We start from the raw sequence: 11,642 nt of genomic DNA on the forward strand, positions 1-11,642 counted from the left end.
CTAACTCTTCCCACCTTTCACTGGCTGGACCCACTGTGGATGGCAGGGTAGCGATTGGCCATGCTTACAGCCCTAGAAGCCTTGGAGTGAAGGCTGAGGTGGAGAAGCAGCTGCCTCCATGAGATAACTAAGCCTTCCTATTCCTGAGCTGCCTCTGCTGCAGCCCCTCCCCTCCCAATGGCCACGCTGAGAGTACTGGAGGGCTTTGTGGGTACTGAGCCTTCGGCTCTCCAGTGGCCATGCCACAAATGGATGTAATGTTATTAAAAGAGAGAGACTGTGGCCTCCAGCCCCACTCTGCTTCTGGGAGAGAGATGGGATATTGTTGACTAGGAATACTCCAGGGCTTAGAGGGAAGCAGGACTTCAAAGATGAAAAGGACCTCAGTGTCCAAGCTTGTCCACCTAAGTCCAACCCCAACCTAAGAGCATGTAGCGGCCACACCCCGACAAACCATTTTGGCAGAAGGGCCAAATCAAGTTGAGGGTAACCAAAAGTCTCATACCCATTGGTGAGTTAAGGGGGTGTCTACCCCAAGCATTTGAAGACTTCATCTGGTGGAATGGGTGGATGAGAACAATTTGTTCCAATGGCCATGAAGGCAGATGAGGCAGGTGATGTGGAGCTCTTAGAGATTGGTTAGACATCGAAGACGCCATGGTCATCCACTGCATCTTGAGCCATCGCCAGCCTTCTTGACTCTGTCCTGCCACTGGACTATGATGACTCTGAAGGAGAGTGTGAGATTGACGACTTCATGCAACTCTGCCTCACTTAAATCCAATTTAAGCACGAATTAAAAGACATCATCCATACCATTTCACTATTATGCCTCAAAGTCCTGTGGTGACAGGCAAGTGATGAAGCAGCATATGTGGATACACTGGGAGCTGTATTCACATCCTTGCACACAGGTGGCCCAGGTCATAAGGTCATTTCTCGCTGGAAGCAGCGGTGAGACTCAGCAGCCCCCTGGGTGTCTGAGCAGCCTTTTAAGGATCATACTGCTCACTTCCTGGTGTGAGGAAGGGGGCTAGAAAAGGTGCCCTAAACATTGCGTGTTTAACCAACTCTGGCCTGATTACCGTGGCAGTCTGGGAATCCCACTATGTGGTTGAAACACACAAAAAAATAATGTACTAAAACATCAGCAAAGATGATTACACTCACCATCGACACATGGAACGTGTGCACTCTGAGAGACAACACAAAATCCAGTATACCTGAAAGAAGAACTGCTCTTGTTGCAAGAGAGCTCAACCGGTATCACATCCAAATAGCAGCTCTGAGTGAAACAAGGTTGGCAAATGAAGGTCAGTTTGCTGAAGTTGAAGCTGGATACACCTTTTTCTGAAGTGGGCACAGTGAAATAGAGTGTCATGAAGATGGCATGGGTTTTGCAATCAAAACTAATCTAATCAGCAAGCTGGTATGCTTGCGAAAAGAAGTGAATGACAGGCTCATAACAATGCGATTGCCACTTCCAGGAAAACACCATGCCACCATCATCAGTGCCTATGCTACCATAATGACAAACCCTAAAGAAGTCAAAGAAAAATTTTATGAAGACCTAGAGACCCTTATCATCAATGTGCCAAAAGAAGACAAGCTTATAATACTGGGTGACTTTAATGCTAGAGTAGGCTCAGACTACCAGACTTGGCACGGAGTCCTAGGGAGCAATGGAGTTGGAAACAGCAACAGCAATAGTCATTTATTGCTCAGGGCTTCTGTATTGCATGATCTCATCACCAACACTGTTTTCCATTTACGTAAAAGGAATAAAATTTCATGGATGCACCCTAGCAGAAAACACTGGCATCTAATAGACGATGTGATTTTAAGGAGAAGAGACAGGCAAGATGTGAGAGTGACAAAGGCAATGTGGGATGCAGAGTGTTGGACTGATCATAGGCTAATGACAATGCACGCATCAACCTCAAGCTAAATATTCAAATTCATCAAAAGCGCTGCCCCCAAGGCAAAATGACTACCAGAAGAATTAATGCGAACAAATTAGAGCTCTTCTCTGAGTGTGAACAGTTTGCTGCTGACTTGGAGAGAAAGTTGAGCTAACACACAATTGGCAACAGTGGAGCAGAAAAGGAGTGGACAGCTCTTAGATATTTGGTGTACAGCACTGCATTTGCTCATCTGGTTCAGAACACTCCCAAAGACCAAGACTGGTTTGATGAAAATGATGGGAAAATTCAGAAGCTGTTAAATTAAAAATGAAAACTCCATAGGATTTACCAGAAGGATAGTTCATCCACCTCTAAGAAGGCAGCATTTAATTCCATCAAAAGCAAAGTACAAGCGAAACTTGGAGAGATGCAAGATTCCTGGCTTAGTAAGAAGGCAGATGAAATTCAGTTTTGTGCTGACAGTAATAATCCAAAGAGCTTTTATGATTCCCTGAAAGCTATTTATGGACCAAAAACCTATGGTGCATCACAACTACTCAGTGCTAATGGAGTCACATTGATTAGTGATAAGGACATGATCCTAGACACATAGGCTGAACACTTCCATAGTGTTCTCAATAGACCTTCATCAATCAATGCTGAGGCCATTGACCATTTACCTGAGGTTGAAGTCAATCCCTCCTTAGTTGAACTTCCAACTGAAAAAGAGGTTTGAGGGCCATTAAGCTCCTTTCATGTGGCAACGCACCTGGTGCTGATTTTACTCCAGCTGAGATTTACAAGGTAGGGGGACCTTTGCTCATACAAAAGCTGTTTGAAATTTTCCAGGTTATATGGCAAGAGGAGGTTATCCTCCAGGATTTCAAGGGTGCCTCCATTGTCCATCTCTATACGGGTAAAGGGAACATATTGTTCCAGGACAGTCACGGGGAGAGGAGTCTCTCTCTTAGTCATTGCTGGCAAAATTCTTGCTAGAGTCCTCCTTAATAACTGATCCTTCACCTGCAAGATGATCATATACCTGAGAGCCAATGTGACTTCGGAAAGGTCAAAGCAACTGTCGATATGGTGTTTGCTTCCCGACAACTCCAGAAGAAATGCCAGGAGTAGAACTGAGGTCTATACACAACGTTTGCTGATCTGGCCAAGGACTTTGACAGTGTTAGTCATGAGGGATTATGGAAAATTATGTCAAAATTTGGTTGACGAGAGAAGTTCATCAATATTGTATGTCAATTTCATGATGGCATGTATGTCCAAATTCTGGATAATGGACAAAGCTCTCGTGCCTTCCCAGTCATCAGTGGAGTGAAATAGGGATGTATGCTTGCTCCCATGCTTTTTAGCATGTTGTTTTCAGCCACGTTGACACATGCTTTCAATGAGGATGAACATGGGATCAAGATCAACTATTGCACTGGTAAGTTCTTCAGTTTGAAAAGGCTATAAGTCTAGACCAAAGTGGAGGGAGTGTTGGTACATGATTTTCCGTTTACAGATGATTGTGCACACAATTCAGCCTCTGAAGCTGAGATGCAACAAAGTGTGGATCAATTCTCTGCTGCCTGTGCTGAATTTGGCCTAATAAGACCAAAAAAACATAGGTGCTCCATCAGCCATCTCTACACCATTCATACTTGGAATCATCAGGTACAACAAATGGAGAAATTTTGAATGCTGTGGATAAGTTCACTTACCTTGGTAGTGTATTTTCCATGGATGTACACATTGAAAATGAGGTTGATGCATGCGCTGCCAGAGTTAGTTCAGTGTTTGGGAGGCTCTGATGAAAAGTTTGGGAGAGAAGAGTTATTAGACTGACTACCAAACTGAACAACTACAGAGGCGTTGTGCTGACCTCATTCTTATATGTTTGTAAAACATGAACAGTGTACCAGCGCCATGAAAGAAAATTGAATCTCTTCCATCTGAACTGTCTTAGGAAGATTCTGAGAATCACCTCGCAGGATAAAGTACCAGACACTGAAGTCCTTGCTCGAATTGAACTGCCAAGTTTTCAAACCATACTTCAGAGAGTGCAACTCCAATGGGCTGGCCACGTTGTTCGAATGCAAAATATACGCTTGCCAAAAACATTATTTTATAGAGAACTTTCATGGGGCAAGTGATCACATGGTGGCCAGAAGAAATGATACAAGGACACTCCCAAGGTCTCTCTCAAGAACTTTGGATTTGACTGTGCAACATGGGAGACACTGGCACCAGACTACACAGCATGGCATGCCCACACCAGAAAAGGTGCTGTGCTCTTTGAGCAAAACAGAATTGAGACAGCACAAAGTAAATGCAGGATGCGCAAATTTGGGATATCCGTCCCAAATATTCACACGGACTATCTGTGCCCAACCTGTGGTAGAGCATTCTGAGCTTCTATTGGTCTGATCAGCCACAGTCGGACACACTGAAATTTCACTTTATCATGGTGATTTCATTTTGGTCCTCCTCTAAGATGAAGGACAACCACCAACCAACTATTCAATAGTAATTCTGTTAGTCAATAAACATTTATTAAGTGCCTCCAATGTGCCAGGCACTGTGCTAAGAGCTGGGGATACAAAAAGAAACAAAAGATCATTCCTGACCTCAAGCAGCTCCAACTGTAAGGGGGAGATAACAAACCAATACGCACAAACAAACTTATGTACAGAATAAGTAGAAGATAATAATTAAGCAAGGGAATTAAGAAGGGTTAAGAAAGGCTTCTTAAGGAAAATGAGATTTTAGTTGGGACTTAATGAAAACCACGGAAATGAGTAGGCAGAGTTGAGAAAGAAGAGCATTTCAGGCATGGCAGACAGCCAGAGAAATGCTAGGAGCTTAGAGATTTAGGGTCCCGTCTGTGCAACAATGTCACTGGTTCAAAGACTAAGGGGTAAGAAGACTGGAAAGGAAGGAGGGCGATTCCCCTTCAGGAGCTCCATTCAGGAAGATCTTCCTGCTTACTGTTCCTCACATATGATACTTCCTTTCCCATGTCCATGCCTTTTAAAAGGTTGCTCCCCCTGACTCCCACAGACTAGGCACTTAAATGCTTGTGGTCCATTAGTTGTCTCTGAACAAGATAGTGCAGTCTTTGGGTAACATCTAGAGATCAAAAGGGAATTGCAGTTTACAGAAAGTAGACATCTGGTCAGTTCATCTATTCAAAAAACTCCAGTGTCTCCCCTGTACATCTTTGAGCAAACAGAGACTCCTCTCTTTCTCATTTCAAGGCTTTCACATTTCAGTTATATCCGACCTTGTTAGTGTGGTTATATACTACTCTCTTTCATGTACTTTACTTTAATTACCTACTTATTTTTCCTCGTATGTGCAATTTAATTTTGGAAAGCCCCCCACGACAGCACAAAGTAACCCGCAAATAGTAGGTGAGCAATCAATGAGTGTTGAATGCAATTCAGTTGAAAGTAGGCACATAATAAATGCTTAGTGACCCATTAATTACCCTTGGGGAACATAGGACAGTCTTTAAATGGCATCTTGTGTTCACACAGTTAGCTTAAAAGTTTAGGACAAGGAAAAATACTTTGGAACTCATCATTTAATGACATCAAAAAATTTCATTATTTCGTGATGACTCTGAGGATGCTGTCTTGTGTACAACTCCTAATATTACACTCAGAAGAACTTCAGAGACTGCTTTTAATGAATTTTAACATGAGAAATAGTTTGCTCTTGGTTAAGGGAAGAGGGAAATGGAGCTAAATGAAGGCCAAAATTTATGACAGGAAGTGAATGATAAATTCCATAAATGCAAACAGGAATTCAGCCTAAACCATTAATATCCAATAACCTGTAAATTATTCATTATTACAAAGGTCACCTGATACAGGATCAGGATTCATTGCAGTGGAGACACCATTGAGTTGGTGTCCTCCTTCAATTTACCAGGTACCCACTCATAAGTGAAATATGCAGAGAAAATAAATACAAAAAGGAAGGAAATTGATGGAAGAAGTATCAACGTTTGAGACTTGAGCATTATGACATCAGGCAAGCAGGCTAACAGTTGCACTGGTGAGCATGGCTAGTAAATTCAAAAAACAGTAACGCTGGGAGTGTAAAAAATTAAGTAGTAAGTGAGGCTACAGCTGTAGGTATTGTGTTCTGTAGCAGTGCTGGAATTTCAACCCTATTCTACTTTCACATGCTAAATGATGTTCACCATTTGTTTTCCATCGTTATAATCTATCTGAACAAAGGCAACCGTCTCTGTCTCTCTCCCTTCCTCTCTGTCTCTTTCTCTCCTTTCCGGCACAGTCAAGCTTATATAATATGTATCTGTTGCCTCAGTTTCTTCTCTGTCCAGTCATTCCTTTAAGACTTTCAGTAAGTCCATGGGACACCAGAACTAGAGCTGTAAGATATCTCATAGACTGTCTACTTCCACACCCCCTCCCATTTTACAGAGGGGGAAACTGAAACCACAGAAGTCAAGTGACTCGTCTGAGAGTGCACAGATAGTAAGTCTCTGAAGCAGGATATGATCCTCGGTTTTGTTGACTGGAAATTCAAGGCGTGTCCACTACATCCTGCTGCCTCTGTTCTCTCATCTAGCTAATCTAGTTTCATCTCTCTAGAAGTTCTAAGACTAAAGATGTAAGGAAGAATTCGATTTTTTTATGTTAAAGGAAAAAAGAACTTCCCCTAAATGGAATGATTCCTCTGCTACGCACTCAGATCTTTATTGACATGAACTGAATTCTTTGAGTTCCTGTCTGCATAATATTCTGTCCTGAAGGTGTCAAGTCCTTCACCCATTTGATTACTTGGTTTGAAAGGATTTATATAGTAGCTTAGTTTATGAGATAGTAGTAGATATATAAAATCACCATTTCAGTCCCAAAGATAATATAAATCATCTGTAGATATCCTACATGGGAAAAAAGTGAATCCAGTAATACTCACTTAAGGTGACATATTAGCTCTACCACTCTGTAGTTCTCAGGAAAATTTTCTGTCTATCAGAGTCTGATGGGAATGCATCCTCTCCTTCTCCCCCACCTCCACCTATCCGAGGATTGCCATAGGTATATAGAGTACTGCCATCAAAGAGCAAAAGACAGATTGTGCATAAAACCTCCCTGTGAGGTGATCACTTCCCAGAAAAGCTCCTCCTTTCCACAGCTGCCTGCTAAGGAAACAGAACAATGCAACATCTCAGGTCAGATGCCCTTTGCTTCCAGGATACCAGTCTCAAAACACCATAGAACCAGTGACACTGAGTCAGTTATGCTTAGAAAAGAGCTGATGTGAATTTCTTTGTTTCTACTTTCTTTATTATTATTATTATTTTATTTGTCTTCAGTGTTCTGCAATCAATTCCATATAATTTAGATTTTTCCTCCTCCATCCCTCGTCTTGCCCCCTCCCTTCCTCCTCCCTCCCGGAATAGGCATATAATTTTATATAGGTTCTACATATACATTCCTATTAAATACATTTGCACCTTAGTCATGTTGCATAGAAGAATTAAAATGAATGGGAGAATTCATAAAACAAACCAAAAAGTAATACAAAAAAATGATCTGCTACATTTTGAGATTGAATTCCATAGTTCTTTCTCTGGAAGTGCAAGGCATTTTGCCATAAAAGATCATTGGGAATTTTTTTAAGTCCTTGCATTGCAATGAAGTTCGAAGTCTACCAGAAAAATATCTCGCACACTATGGTTGTTGCTGTGCATAAAATTCTCCTGATTTTGCTCCTTTCGCTCAGCATCAGTTCATATAAGTCTTTCCAGGCCTCTCCAAAGCCTTCTTGTTCATCATTTCTTACAGCACAAGAGTATTCCATTACATTCACATACCACAATTTATTCAGTTTCCCAATTGATGGACATCTCCTTGATTTCCAGTTTTTGGCCACCACAAAGAGTGTCGCTATAAAGATTTTTGTACATGTGGGACCCTTTCCAATTTTTATGATCTCTTGGGGATTCAGTCCTAGAAGTGGTATTGGTGAGTCAAAGGGTATGTATATTTTTGTAACTCTTTGGGCATAGTTCCAAATTGCTCTCCAGAATGGATGGATCAGCTCACAGCTCCACTAACAATGACTGATGTGAATTTCAGCAGAGTAGTTTTTTCTACTCTCCATTTCAAGGCCTAGCACTGGACAGAAAAGGTTGGAAAATCTTCAGGAACTTTGTCTATGTGTAAGCGTTGCAACAATTAGCAAAGATTTTTTAGGATCAAAAATTTTGAGAAAGCGCTGAGACAACAGTGGCCAAAGTAAATATGAGTTATCATTTCCTTGTTCATTGGCTTTTAGGTCAGTTCACTCTAGAAAACCTATTCGCTGGGGTCTTAATGCCTGTCTAGCACAAGGCAAGGCTCTGTGGAGAGGGGAAGATAGCGAATGAGTCAGAAGAAACTTGAGAATTTAAAGGAACAGCACTCCCTGGAAAGGGTTATCTCTGCTTGGCTTCCAGAACTTTTATTCTCCTTCGCATTTCTCCTCACCTTGGAGTCATTCTCAGACTCTGACTTATTAGATCCCCTCTATGACCTCTTAAGGTGACAAAGTCAAAATGTATATCATGGATATCAAGACAACTTTTACAAGAAAATTAATAGAACACAGAAGACACTACTTATCAGACTTACTAATAGGCAAAGAATTCATGAATTAAAAAAGAGACAGAAAGCAAAGTAAGACGTAAAATGGATAATTTCAATTACATTAAATTAAAAAATGGTTTTGTACAAATAAAACAAGTGTAACCAAAATCAGAAGAAAAGCAGGAAATTGGGGAAAAATTTATAGAGAGTTTATCAGATAAAGGTCTCATATCCAAAATATGTAAAGAACTTCGTCAAGTCTATAAGAATATGAGTCATTCCCCACTTGATAAATGGTCAAAGGATATGAACAGAGAGTTGTCCAATGAAGAAATCAAAATGATTTATAGTCATATGAAACATGCTTTAAACAATTATTGGTTAGAGAAATGCAAATTAAAACAACCTTGAGATATCATTTTACATCTATCAGATTAGCTAAAATGTTAGAATGGGAAAGTGACAAATGTTGAAAGGGATGTGGAAAAATTGAAACACTAAATCATTGTTGGTGGAATCATGAACTGATTCAATCATTTTGGAAGACAATTTGGAATTACACCCAGAGAGTTATTAAACTACTTCTATCCTTTGATATAGCAATAACACTACTTGATTTATTTCTAAAGATATTTAGGGGAGAAGGAAAAGAACTGATATGTTCTAAAATGTTTATAGCAGCTCTATATAGCAGCTCTATTTGTGGTGGCAAACAATTAGAAACTGCAAGGATGCCCATCAATTGGGAAATGACTGAAGAAGGTGTGGTATACGACTGTGATGGAATAGTGTCATTTTATTAAAAAAATGATAAGCTCAATGATTTTAGGAAAATCATGGAAAAATTTGCACAAAATAATGAAAAGTGAAATGAACAGAACAAAGAGAACATTGTATACAGTAACAGCAATATTATTTTAAGAACAACTTTGAACTAATAATTTATTTTGATTATTACCAATACCCAAATTAACTATAAAGGACATATGAGGGAAGATTCTATTTGCATCCAGAGAAAGAAATGACAAATAGAAGAATGCATAAAATAATTTTACATATATATGCCTATTTGTATCTAATGGCAGCCATCTCCAAAGTGGGAGGAAGCAGGGGAAAAAAGATATTTACATGATAATATTGTTGCATTTTTTAAAGAAATAGCAAGTTGTGCATAGTAGATATGTAGTTTCACGTGCAATCATCTTTTTATTGTACTGTTATAGAAATGATTGCTTCATTCCATAAATTAAAAATACAATTTAATAATAATAAAACACTAAGGTTATAGGGTTCAGTGGGTTTGGGGAAGCGATATGTATCATCAAATATATTGGAATGGAGTTTATTCTTTTTTAGGTCCATATAAATTCTCATTCATCTTTACATTTTTAATTTTCTCTGTGTTCCAGTACTGGTATTTCAAAGTTTTTGCACAGGTCTGGTAAGAATTTTTGGAAGTTCTGTATTTCTCTATTTCATTAATAGTTCCTCCCACCTCCCACTCCCAAACTTTATACACACACACACATATACGTATACAGACATACACACATAAATGTTTATATGTATGTATGTATGTGTATATGTACACACATATATACGTATGTGTACACACACACACACACACATATATACACACACACACACACACACACACACACACACACACACACACACACACACACACACAGTTTTACAGGGGAAGTTTTTTTCCATATAAGTCTCTGTATTTTTTTGTACCTTGTCAGATACGATGGTGTGTATATTCTCCACTCTTCGTAAGAGTGGGTGTTTAATCTTGTGTAATGACAAATGGGTACTTGGCATTTTGATTCTTTCTTTCTGCCAGCTTTGGTATTTTTTGTTTCACTAGGAAGCTCTGAATCCAGGGGGAAATTTTGGTTTTGAGTTTTCATTCAGAAGGTGATTGGTGGGTTATTTTATTTCTATTTTGCATTCTGATTTTAAGGCTTCTGATCATATACAAGATTTCCGGAAATTTAATGTATGACTTTATTATTGATCATGGTTTCTTACATAGTCCAGTTGCTCTTCTATTATCAGTTGCTTCTGCTATGAGATAGATACGTTGTGTTTTCATCTATTTTTTTCAGTATTTTGCTTTTCACTTAATGTATTTTGTTTGGCCTGTGGAGCCCTTATCTTCTTATTTAGACCATTCTAATTATTTGGGAGGGCAATTAAGTGGCAAAGTGAAAAGGCTGCCAGGGTTGGAGTCAAGAAGACCTTAGTTCAAATCTGGCCTCATACACTTACTAGTTGTGTGACCCTAGACTAGTCAATTAATCCTCTTTGCCTCAGTTTCCTCATCTATAAAATGAGATGAAGAAGAAAAAGAGAGACCACTCTAGTATCTTTGAAAAAAATAGAAAAAAAACAAAAAAAAAACTTAGGAAGTCAGGAACACTTGGATCTGATTGAAACAGCTGAACAACAACATTTGTAGGGACTCTGGGACTTGGGTAACATTTTGAAGCTTTTTAAATGTTTAAAATAATTTTTCCAATTACAGGTGAAAAATTTTAACATTCATTTTTAGAACTTTGAACTCCAGGTTCTCTCCCTTCCTTTACTCCACACTGGGATAGCAAGAAATTTCATGGAGAAAATATATGAGTAGTCATGCAAAACATATATCCGTAACAGATTGTAAAACAAAATACAGACACCTACTCCTCAAAAGAAAAATAAAGTAAAAAATAAGTATGCCTCGATCGTCATTCAGACTCCATCAATTCTTTCTCTGGAGAAGAATAGCATTTTTCATCATTAGGCCTTCAGAATTGCCTTGGATCATTGTACTGCTGACAATAGTAAGTCATTCACAGTTGATGATGCAATATAGTTGTTACTATACATAATGTTCTCCTGGATGAAGCTCTTTTTCGAGGCTCTTAAGAATCTTTACTTATCTTTCTTCTGTAGTTCTCTTTCCTTTTCCATTTTTTGGCATTTCATTTCATTAACAAAATAATTTTAATTAATTGTAAAAACTCTTTTTCATCTCTTTAGGAAGTTTACAGATACCTTGGTGACACAGCAGACAGTCAGGGACTGGAGTTCAGGATATCTAAGTTCAGGTCTAACCCTCAAACACTTATTTCCTGTGTGA

This window comes from Notamacropus eugenii, chromosome X (genome assembly GCF_028372415.1).
Source record: "Notamacropus eugenii isolate mMacEug1 chromosome X, mMacEug1.pri_v2, whole genome shotgun sequence".
Taxonomy (NCBI): domain Eukaryota; kingdom Metazoa; phylum Chordata; class Mammalia; order Diprotodontia; family Macropodidae; genus Notamacropus; species Notamacropus eugenii.